General features: G+C 37.3%; 1 long non-coding RNA gene across 3 annotated transcripts; it reads left to right on the forward strand.

Annotated features, from left to right (window-relative positions):
• The first annotated feature begins 3,313 nt into the window (after window positions 1–3,313).
• Window positions 3,314–11,306, forward strand: LOC106960916 (uncharacterized). Of its 3 annotated transcripts, none has more exons than XR_001427664.1 (3): window positions 3,314–3,526; window positions 3,848–3,927; window positions 10,580–11,306. It is a non-coding gene; the product is annotated as an uncharacterized LOC106960916 (long non-coding RNA). The 3 variants fall into 3 exon arrangements; XR_001427663.1 differs by having other exon boundaries at window positions 3,316–3,493; XR_001427665.1 differs by having other exon boundaries at window positions 3,348–3,400.
• The last annotated feature ends 10 nt before the right edge of the window (window positions 11,307–11,316 follow it).

The following is an 11,316-nucleotide window of genomic DNA, read 5'->3' on the forward strand; positions in this document are numbered from 1 at the left end:
AAAGTCTGACTTTTTGCACCTTTCGCTCTTGTGCAGAAAGCCTTCTTCATGATGTGAGATTGAGCTGAAAAAAATCTCTTGTCCCGCAGATGGTGTTCCTGAAATTGTCAGAACATGCATTGTTTTGTGATCTGGAGCTGTTGTTCAAATACACCACAATGCATTTCAAATATCACAAGTTGCAGTAAGGAAATCTTTCTGTCAGTGGAGAACTTTTGGAATGAAGAAATTATTCTTTTTTTCTCATTCAAATGACGTGTCCAAACCTTGAATTAGAAAAAAATGGAGAAAGATTCAGAATGGCTTGTTCATTAAAACTGAGACAGTAGGATTTGAAAAGAAAAGTAGATAATTTTCCGGTTTGACGTAATGTTTTTGTGATAAGTGCCTGATTACATTGCAACATGGTCTCGAGGCAATGTGAGTTTATTGCTATAGCACCATTCATATGCAGGATAACAAAGGAACAGAGATAAAGTGAAATACAAAAATACACATTAAACAAAATGCAAACATGAGACAAAATTAAATAATTTAAGCAGATAGAAAGCTAAAACATTACAACAGTGAAGCAGGTTTTGCAGTGAAGCAGGTGTTGTGCTTTTCGTCGTCTTTTAAAGGATAGTTTCTGTTTCTGCATCCAAAGGAAATCCTGCCTCCGTTTGTTTATCTCTGAGTGAGCAGATCTCTGGTGTTCAAATCTGACCAGCAAAACTGGAAGGATTTACTGGTCAAAAACATTTGGTGCTTTATCTGCAAGTGTGAGATAATTCCCACTCAGTTGGTCAGGACTCTGGCTGCAGCAGCAGCTGACCACTGATGTTGTAACCTGTGAGAATGAAAGTTGCTGGCGTCTTGTGACAGGAAAGATACAGTTTATAAGCTGGTATTAGACTGACTTATTAATAGATGTTAAAATTCAGATCTGATTCTGTGATGCCATCTTGTGTTTTTAGCTTTCTTTAGCCTTCTTCAGTCTACTTTAATTCCAGTTTCTAACCTTGTATGTCTTGTATTAAAACTCTCTTTTCTGTGATAGGTTGGAACTTCCTCCAATTTATCTACAGACTTTATATTTTTGGAGACACTGATTCATTGACCATTGTGGGTTATAATATAACATATGTCATCAGCATAATTATTACATCTGTTGCTTTGCTTTATAATAAAAGTTATCCAATGATGGAGCCTTGAGGTACCTTGTATTTGTTTTCTCTGGTTTACTAAATCCCACAAACTAGTTTTGGACTGTTGGTAGATCTGAACCAGTTGTAGAAAAGTACCACAAATTAGTAAAATCAAAATTTTAAAGCTTTTGTCAAAGCATGTTGTCTAAATGTGTTGAACGTAGCATTGAGATCTAGCAAAACCACAACAGAAGTTTTTAAGATATATATTTTGTAACATTCCGCTCTGCACTCTGAGATGTGTTTTTTTTCTTTCTTTAGATTGATCCTTCTGTAAACTTGTCAAAACAAATAAAAAAAAAAAATCCTTTGTTTCAATTGCAATAGTTGACACATGAATGCAAAATGTGTCAATTTCTCATGAACACCTCTGAAACCACAGGCAGCTCTGGAGTCGTGAGAGTAAATTGTCATAGAGAGTAAGGACAATGTGAACAATAGTAAATTATTTTTCAATGCGGTGACATTGGATGATAGGAATGGATGTAATAGTCGAGACAAATCTGTGGAGAATTTAAAATGTCGTTCTGCTTTAACTCACTAAATCCTTCATTTGGCCAATATTCAGAACTCTAAAAGAAAAATGTTTAATAAATGTCTCAGATAAGGTGTGAAGAAGTTTCCTTCAATCCAGCTTGAAATGTTCACATATACTTTCTACTTTCTTTGCAGATGAGAATATTTGCGAGGTATTTTTAAACGCCTTGCGAAGAAAATGGTTTGCTTCAAGCTACAAATAGAATCGGTCTGATCCAGCATGTGTCGTACCTGAATTATTGGAGTTGAAATAGACAACATCAAGCTCCAATATTAAAAGATCGGCGCCATCTGTGACCCTGACAAAGCCTGCTGCTTGACAGGAAATAAATTCAGAGGCACAGAGCGAGTTTATCTCGGTGCTGCTGAACAAATCTCACACCAGCGTTTAGAAACGAATTACTATTTCACCCTCCGGTTGGAATACATTGCAGCTGGGAAGCGTCTGAAGGGAATAACGATAACATTTTCTGTTAACTTCCTGCTTGATTAGAAATGCTAGATTTTACAACTGGAGAAATAATTTAGAATTAGGCAGAAAATAATTTACAGTGATTTTTATACTTAGTTTTACAGCATCATTGTAGAGTAGAAAATGCTGATGGTAGCTATTGTAAAGAATTTAACATTTTTGACAATTTATCAAGAAAATGTTATGAAATGTGTCTTCAACTATTCAGGCACAGACTAAGAATCCAGTTATTTCTTACAACTTGAATGTCTGTTTATTTATATAGTGACAATTCACAACAAATGTCATCTCAAAACTCAAATTCCACTAAAAATGACATTAATACCTGCATTTTGATCACTTTTAATCCTCATAGAATGACTTCCTTGACATGTAAAATTAATTATAAAATGCTTTTTTGTTCTTTTTAAAGTTTGCATGGTTTTGCTTCTAAAACTTTTTTCTCTCCAAATGCTTGCACTCTGAGCAGTTTGTTATAAAAATAGCATGTTTTTTATTGTTTCATGGCAGAGTATGGTTTTAGTTTGGATTAAAAAAGCTTAATTCTTGCATGTAAAATGAAAACTGCTCCTGAACCTAAATGGCCCTTCAATTTATTTGGGTCATATTTTCCGTATTTCTTGCTGTTACTTTTGATTTCTGATCTTTTAACGTTATTCAAAGTTTTGTTTTATGTTCAACTCTTAGGTGAACTCTAAAGTTTTAAATGTGCTTTTTAAAATAGTTTCATTTTTGATTTGTTTGTTTCTTTTGTGGCTACTTTTTATGCTACATTCCTGTTGTACTCGTAATTGGGAAATTCCAAAACCCAACTGGGACGCCCACTAAAGCTTGATTTCCCTCTGGGAAACTGGGAGCAACTCCAACTAGCCTCAGTTATGACTTCAGGCCGACTTTCAATATGGCCGCTCCTCCTGACATCAACAGAAACATTAGTTTTGCATGACGCATGCAAAAATGCGCCTGAAATCAACTTCCTGTAACTATAAACAGAACAAATTAAAAGTAGCGTCTACTTATGTAAAGTAAGAAGTACTAAAAAAAAAAAAAAAAAAGTCTATGGGCGTCGCCATGTTGAAATTCTGACTTCTTAACTTGAATATACCAAATTCCCAGGTAACTGGAACACACCATTACTCGTGGATTGTCACTGCTGATTACGCCACACCTGTTGTTCATTTTCAGCATCTCTGCTGCTTTTGTTGTAAATTTCCAAGCTTAACCTCATTTCTTTTAAAAAAAAAGAGATATTTATTATTACTTTTATCGCAGCACATTTCTCGGGAAGAAATATCAAGTGAGTTAGCTGCACTACTACCTTACCTCAAAAGTAAGCATTTATAACTGATAGAGCACTTTTCCTCGTTTAAAATGCAGTATATTTTGTGAAGTAATGCAAAGACAAGTCAAAGTTTTCACCGGAGAGGGCCTTCATTCATAAATATTTTAAAATACCATATCAAAATTAGGTTTTGGGCATGACAATTGATTTTTAAATGACCTATAATGATTTTTTTTTCTCTTTGAACTTTATTTGTGTGCAGGTTGTACCAACTAATGTTCTGTTGAAGCGGTTTTGGGTGTGTAAGGATTGTTTCTTCTCCCTCCCTCCTGTGTTTCTGCCTCTCTCCGTCTCTCCCTCTCTCTTCAGGCGCTTGTTGGGTCGGTGGTGAAGCCGCTTCTTGTTTCCGGAGCTCCCAGAGAAGGATGGACGTCAGCGGGCGGTAAGAGGTGAGAAACAAGGCTCTGAATATGGGGGTGGGAAGACTGATGTGCAGTGGAGTGAGAAAGATGTGCAGAAGATTAGGAGGGAAGAAAATAGCGAGTGCGGCGATGTTGGCAGAGTGATGCGCGGAGGTGCTGGATCAGCGGGATGTTGGATGATGTTGGACAGTCCTATTAATCGCAACTGTGGTTTGATCAAGTTCGACTGCTCAGTTGAGTCACAGTGGGTGTTTCTGTGGGGGGTTTTCACGGATGTTGAGAGTTTTGGTGGGAACATGTCTGAGTGGATGACTGAAGCTTTTGGATGCGTGCGCGTTCAGGGAGTGGATCGTCCTGAGATGTTTCAGTTTTCCAAATGATCCAATGTGCAGAACCTCTCTTAATTCTGCTTTAGTAATCGCATAGCATTTAACTGTTTTTAAGTTGGTTAGTCTGACGTTTGTGTAATTTGACGATGTATAAGGCGTTTCACATTCTGGATGGGGAGGATTCAGATGTACCGGAGCGTTTTTGTCATAGGCATTAATTTTAGTGTCAAGTTTGTTTTTTTAAAAAAAAGAAGTGCATCATTCCTGAAAGCATTGATTCACTGCGTGGATAATTTTTATTTTGTTGTAGTTGACACATATGTTAAGTGTCCTATTTGTTGAATCGGGGCAGTTTTATCGGTGCAGTCCAGGACTTGCAGGTGCTTCTTGGCGATTTTTCTGCATAAGACATTTGTAGTAATGCTCTGAGGTTAGATTTGTGAATATTCCATATCCTGAGCAATGCTGTCATTTCTCTATTACTCTGTAGCTCTTCTCACCTTGTCCCCACTCTGCTTGTTACTTCTTCCAGACTTATTTTCCCAGTTTTTTTTTTTTTTTTGCTCTGCAGGTTCTTCTCTCTTTCTCGCCTTAGTTTCGCCTTTATGTCCTTCATGGCTGGAGGCCCAACACTGATCTTACTTTTATTACCCAAAACTCACAGCTGATCTCTGCAAAAGTGTTTCATGCTGAAAAAACATCAGGGAGACTTTATTAAAGCCCTCCATTCACAGAAACTGCATGGTGACAATTCACATTGACTTGGTAGGAAATTTGCTTTGCTGCAATAAAATAAAATGGGAACTAATTGCTAATGACCTTCTTGTTTTTAATTAACTGCATTTTGTTAAAGATGTGTGATTAGATAATGGATCAGAAATTACTCTACTTCATTCCATGCTTATTTCAAGTATTAAAAATCCTGCCGTTTTCTGAAATTACATCCACAAACTTAAATGTATTTTAATGAGATGAGTGATTTGATGAGCCAAGAAAATTATGAAATTATATATTTTTTCAAAACAAACAACCCTCAGTCAATACCTTGCAAATCCACCTTTTGCTGCCACTATAGCAGCCTGAGAGTTTTCCTCCACAGTTAGAACCTGAATGGGATTTTGTTTTCTTTTGTTGTTGTCCAGTCTTAGCAAAAGCTAAGATGTTTCTTTTTTCTTTTACAATATACTCCCTTAGATTGAAAATATCAAATATTTTTGTGATGTTTGGGTGTAATCTATTGGCATAATAATATGCCCATTTGAAAGAATATCATAAGCTGTTTTGCTACAAATACACATTTTGTGTGCAGATTATTTTTTTAGTTAATTTGGAAAAAATCTACGCGTCTACAAAATTAAGCTCAAAATTGAGGTGCAAAAACAAGGACAGGTAGTGAAGTTGAAGGTGTTTTGATTTTTGTGTTTTAACTAAAGTTTTATAATGAGCACTTGTGCTTTTACTGTCCCTGTTGGTGGGGTTGCTGCTGCTGCTAATGATTCAAAATTATTTTGATGTTCTGTGTCCATCAGGAAGGGGAAACATTCATTATTGTTACCTAAGTTGATGGCAGTGACTGGCGACTTTTGACAAACTCAATGTATTTTCATTAATTAACGACTTGATGATCAGCTCGCTACGGTGCTGTACTGGATTGTTAAAAATAATTAACATTTTAAATTTCAGGAAGTTTTCAAACAAAACACTTCGACAAATTAACCAACCCTAGCAGGACAAATACGTTTAACGTACTAATAGGTGGATCGCAATGTGTCAGAACATTTCCTGCTTTCTACCAACATGTCTGCTTGTTTGCTTTTCAGCTCTTAATTTGTCTTGCTAAAAAGTGTAAAATAAGCTCAATTAAATCTGATAAATTTAGTAAATTTTACCCATCTTCACCTTTTCTTGAGTGGTAACGTCATGAACTGATCTCATGAAAACATCTCTCTACAAACCTTCATTCTTGATTCATTTGATCCTGTAAATCTAAATTTCGAACATGTTTTAAATCCGTCTACGATTTAAAACATTTGACAGTTACCGACTTGATGATCAGCTCGCTCGCTAATCTGCAATCTTTTGTTGCAAATTAAGAATTGAACATTGTCATATAACCCTCCAAGCCCACTGATTTGATTGTTTCCTTGATCTGCAGCCACCCGGTGTCAGAACTGCCAACTGTTTAGTGTTCCCTGGGAGGTGGTGGGAATAGGTGCTGCAGAAACCACCAGCTGTGAGTTTGTTGCTCTGCAAAGGGTCTTGAGGGAAACTGATAAAAAAAGACTTTAAAAGCAGCTGGAGATCTCACTGGGTTTCCTCTTGCTGTCATCACAGCATGTGTTGAGATGAAAATGGAAGGCCAAAGTAATATTCAGCTCTGAATGTGATCCAGTTTATTGGGTTAATAATTTGAGACTTGCATAATAAATTATCACAGCGAGTTTTTTTTTTTTTCATCTTTGATGCTGCTTTGTTCTTTGTAGCTGGAAATTTGGACCAGAAAATCATATCTATGTAAGATTAATTGTTTATTCCTGTTTGAAAACAGTGGATTTACTAACAAACATTGATCTTTAATGTTAGGTTGTGACCAATATAAAAGGTTGGCACAAGTGTACTTAACATTAGAAAGCTTCAATCGGTGCAGCCCTAATTTAAAATGAATCAATAACTTCTACAAAAGAGCAACAACAACAAAATCTGCATGCAGGGCTAATTTAGTGCATTTTGTTTCAGTCATAATTAAGATTTTGGAGTGACAATCATACCTTTTTAATTCCATCTTCCAACTTCATGCAGGTTTGAGGTAAAGTGATGAGAGTGGGGATGTTAGGGGACAAATCAAACCAAATTTAAAACAGACTTGTCTAGCAAATAGGTTCATTTAATTGGACTTCAGCTTTGTCTTTTTTTCGTTTTCCAAAAAAGAGAAAATCAGCAACGCTGCAATGCACCAACAGGGAAAGGTCACTCATTGCAACAAGTGACAAATTGAGGTGCTACAAGCAAACTGCCCTTTCAGTATGTGCCAAGGTTTCACATTAAACTAAAGTTTTAAAATTTATACATTTCTCTGCGTTTGCAGGTACACCTCAGACCTTTTAACTTTTTAAAGTAAAATTCTGAAAACTACTAAAGGGCTAAAAACGTTTGACCCTTTGCCATCCCTCTTACTCCAGAAACACAATTAGGATGTCCTGCTGCTTAGAAATATTGATTTGTGGGCTAGAATAAAGGACGAAAAGGTGAAAGTGGATTTAACCAAAATCCCTGATAAAGCAAACACGCCACAGGCTCTCTAAATCACACGGTGATAAAGGTGGATGCGAGTATTCACGTTGAATAACTTAATTTACATGCAAAATGAGCAGTCAGAGCCAATCTCCTGATACTGATCCCAGTTTAACAAGCCTACATCTAATCCTGGGTGGAGGACGGATCAATCAGTGTGCGAACTTGATCACAAGGAAACAATTCAGGCATTTTGTTGTCATAGCGAGGTGCAGGTTTGCGGCGCCGACCAAACAGATGGTATGTTTGGAATAACGACAGCAGGTTGGAAGCCATTAATTCTGAGATGATTTCAGTCCCCCTCTAATTTGCAATTGCAAACAAACGCCACATTTTCCTTTCCTCACAGGAAGCAGCCCTCTGAAGCTCTGCTGCTGACACACTGTGTGTGTGTGTGCGTGTGTGTGTGTGTGTGTGTGTGTGTGTGTGTGTGTGTGTGTGTATTCTCTGAGAATTTCAGAGGAACAAACAGCTGGCTGATGAGAGCATTGATCTAAAGTGCCAGCTGATGTGGACTTAAATGTGTGTCTGAGCTGCACAACACACACACAGCTGGGCGTTGGGCCCAAATCATATTGGATCAGCTTGCATGAGTTACCTGCTGAAATTTGCCCAGTTATGAACAGCTAACTTACCTATTTAATGAATGCAAACCTGCTTTTCACAATCATTTTCTCAGATCCACACAGTTTTGTTGTGGGGAGCCTCATTCTCTTTTTATGGTTCTATACGGTCATCTTTCTATACTGGTCAAAAAGCCTCCTGACAGCTGTCTGCATGTCTTTTCCTTTTAGCATCAAATTATAGTTATATATTGACTGTAGGGCTAATTGCATACACTGAAGAAAGCACAATGTGCAGCACAAACTGAAATGTAGGTTAACTTTTCTATATGATGGCAGCTCACTTTGTTCCACATTTTCTTAAAAAAAAAATCCCGATTATTACACGCTTATGTATCCAAAGTTGTAGCAGAGTTTCGGTTTGATGCTTGTAGTTGCTGGATGCCGGTTCTGTTCCAGGTCAGTGACGGTCCATATTGCACAGAGGGTGAACATGCCACGCCTGGAATATAGGATTAAATCTTGTTTGGTTGTGTTAAAAAAGATCAAATTGAAAAATTCTGAATCCTGCTGTGGAAAGATGTTTAACTGGATCAACAAAATGTTTCACTCCACAGGCAAGGCAAAAAAGTTTTTTCTTTTAATGGTATGTGCAAAAAATACCAGTGTCACAATGTTTACACAGCAACAAATGTAGAACATCATTGCGTTTATTGGAAACAAAATTGCAACAGAGTAGTGGACATTTTTGAAATGGGGAGAAAGTCGTTTTACAAATCAATGCTGTGCCTTTGGTTTGTATTCGTCTGCAGTGTTTTTGCAATTTCTTTACCAAATTTGCACATCAAGTTTTTGCTCGTTGTTTTGGAGAATGTGCCGGAGAGCCTTGAATGTTAATTTCAGATATTGTAACCGTCTAAATTAGATTCAAGCCTCGACCTGGAGTCCTAAAATCCAGGCTTTGGCAGTCAGTGTGCTGCAACTTTTAGATGTGTCCCTGGTTCAACACTCTTCAATCAAATCTGAATGACCTCCTCAGTGCAGTCAAGCAGGTGTGTTGCAGCAGAGAAGCATAAAACCTGCAGTTGAGGATCCCTGGTCAAGACTCGGGGGGGATTAAACCACTCTTGTAGCCCTTTTTTGTCTTCATCCTTGTTTCAAAATTTTATTTTCCAGTTTTTTTCCTGTATTCAGCTCCATCCATCTTCATTCAACTCCGACCAGGTTCCCTATCCTGTCTGAAGAAAACGCTTCACCAGTTCTCCAAGCATCTTTGCAGGATGTTTGGAGTTGTAGCTGTAAATCTGTCTTGATTTTTAAAGATAAGTTAAAATCAAATGTCCTATTTGGATCTCATTTAATCTCTAGAAATAAAGATAAGTGAAATGGCTGCATGTGCTCAGAGAGAAGATGGCCAGAAATAATTCAAGTTGCTGAAAATGACTAACGCTGTTGCATTCAGCAGATTGTTGCATGAGGATAGAGTAAAGAAAGTACTGAGTTATCTTCTAACATTTTATAACTTTTACTCTTCAGGCATTAGATGAAATTTAGAGTTTCACTCTGACTTGTGTTAATTAAAATTGGAGAAAGTGTTGCTCCATTTGGACTATTTTAGATTTTCAGGCGTGAGTTGCCAACTTCAGTCTGGGAACTGAACCGTCTCAGGATGAAGATGATTTAATTAAAAAAACCTGCAGAACAACTCATCTCTGGTGGATTTAGTGGAATTAAAAAAAAAAAATTTTTATTATGTTGTGTTTTAATGTACAGCACTTTGTATCAGTTGTGGTTGTTTTAAAGTGCTTTATAAATAAAGTTGGATAAGACTTGGTCACAGTTAAGCATGTAAGATTCAGGAACAATTTTATTTTTCTTTGGAAAGAAAATAAATATGAAATCCTTTTGTTATTTTTTTGTTTTTCTTCTTCTCTGCTTTTTTAATAAGTCCCACCTGAGACAGAAGTCGGCTATTTTTGGCAGTTATATATTTTTGGATAGAAGAAACTGCATCCTTTTGCTCAGAACTCCGTTAAAGGATGCTTGGAGTATTTTCATACAAAAAGTAAAGGTCATGAGTTTATATAGACTCATCAAGGGTTCATTTTGCTGAGAGATGGAAGCATACGGTTTGTAAAACAACATTCAGGTTCAGCACGTCATCAGTTATCCCAGCAAGATCTGAAATCAGTCCCATAAATTATTGCAATTGAATATGAGAAATAAATGCTTTGATTTAAAATTGTGGAGATTTGACGGTCATGCTGTGACGGTGTGGGAGGTGATATGGTTTATGAATGAATAAGCAAAAATATTTGTAAAACGCTTAAACACCATGCGATGTGCTGCATAAGCAGGAAGTTAAACTGAGAAAACAAGCAGAATTTGTGTGTTCATTTCATCCATTCTGTTCTTCCTGACAAACCCTAGAAAAAAAAAAACTGATGGAGCCCACCAGTGAGTTATAAGGTCCAATTAATCTGTCTCTCCCTGCAGCACCCTCCAGACACTGAGGAAAGGGCACAAGACGTAAAGAAAGAAGCCTGTCGCTGATAAAGAAGAGAGGATAACTTAACGCATCCGAAAAGGGACACTGCGGTGATGGCTGAAGCACCTCAGCAGCAGCAGCAGCAGCAGGAGGAGGAGGAGGAAGAGGAGCAGCAGCTGCCAAGCTCTGTGGAGACCAGTGAATCTGATGAAGGCTCCGAGGAACCAAATGAAGTCGTCAGAAAGGCTCGACCACTTCTGTCCATGAGGTCCATGAGCACCATAGACCCAGATGATGACTACCCCAATATGATCGTTTTCAGAAAGGTAGGAGCGAAGAAAACATTTTAAAACTTTATAAGTTGTTAGGATCTGCAGAAGACGATGGGTCCATATTTGAAGTAAAAATATGCTGCAAAAAAATCACCAGAATATAGGCAAAAGTTGTCATAGTGGCAACATTACATACAGAACACTAAACTTTGGTATATATTTCTATTTCTATCAAAACAAATGTTAGATGACAAAATCTGTGACTCATATGAGTTAAAGACAAAAGTTTACATGAGTTCATTCAATGAGGAAGAAGTAGTTGTGGAGCTTGTTGTCTTTTGGAGAACTGACAAGATATTTAAAAAGCACAATATGCCATGATCTAGCCTGCTTGTAATTCCCAACAGCTCACTTGGTTGCTAGGTAACGTGGCATGGCAGGTGTTGCTAGGTAACGGCGCAGTGCCCACAGAT

This window comes from Poecilia latipinna, unplaced genomic scaffold, assembly GCF_001443285.1.
Source record: "Poecilia latipinna isolate Pla-1442-1.1 unplaced genomic scaffold, P_latipinna-1.0 Scaffold55, whole genome shotgun sequence".
NCBI classification, from domain to species: Eukaryota; Metazoa; Chordata; class Actinopteri; order Cyprinodontiformes; family Poeciliidae; genus Poecilia; species Poecilia latipinna.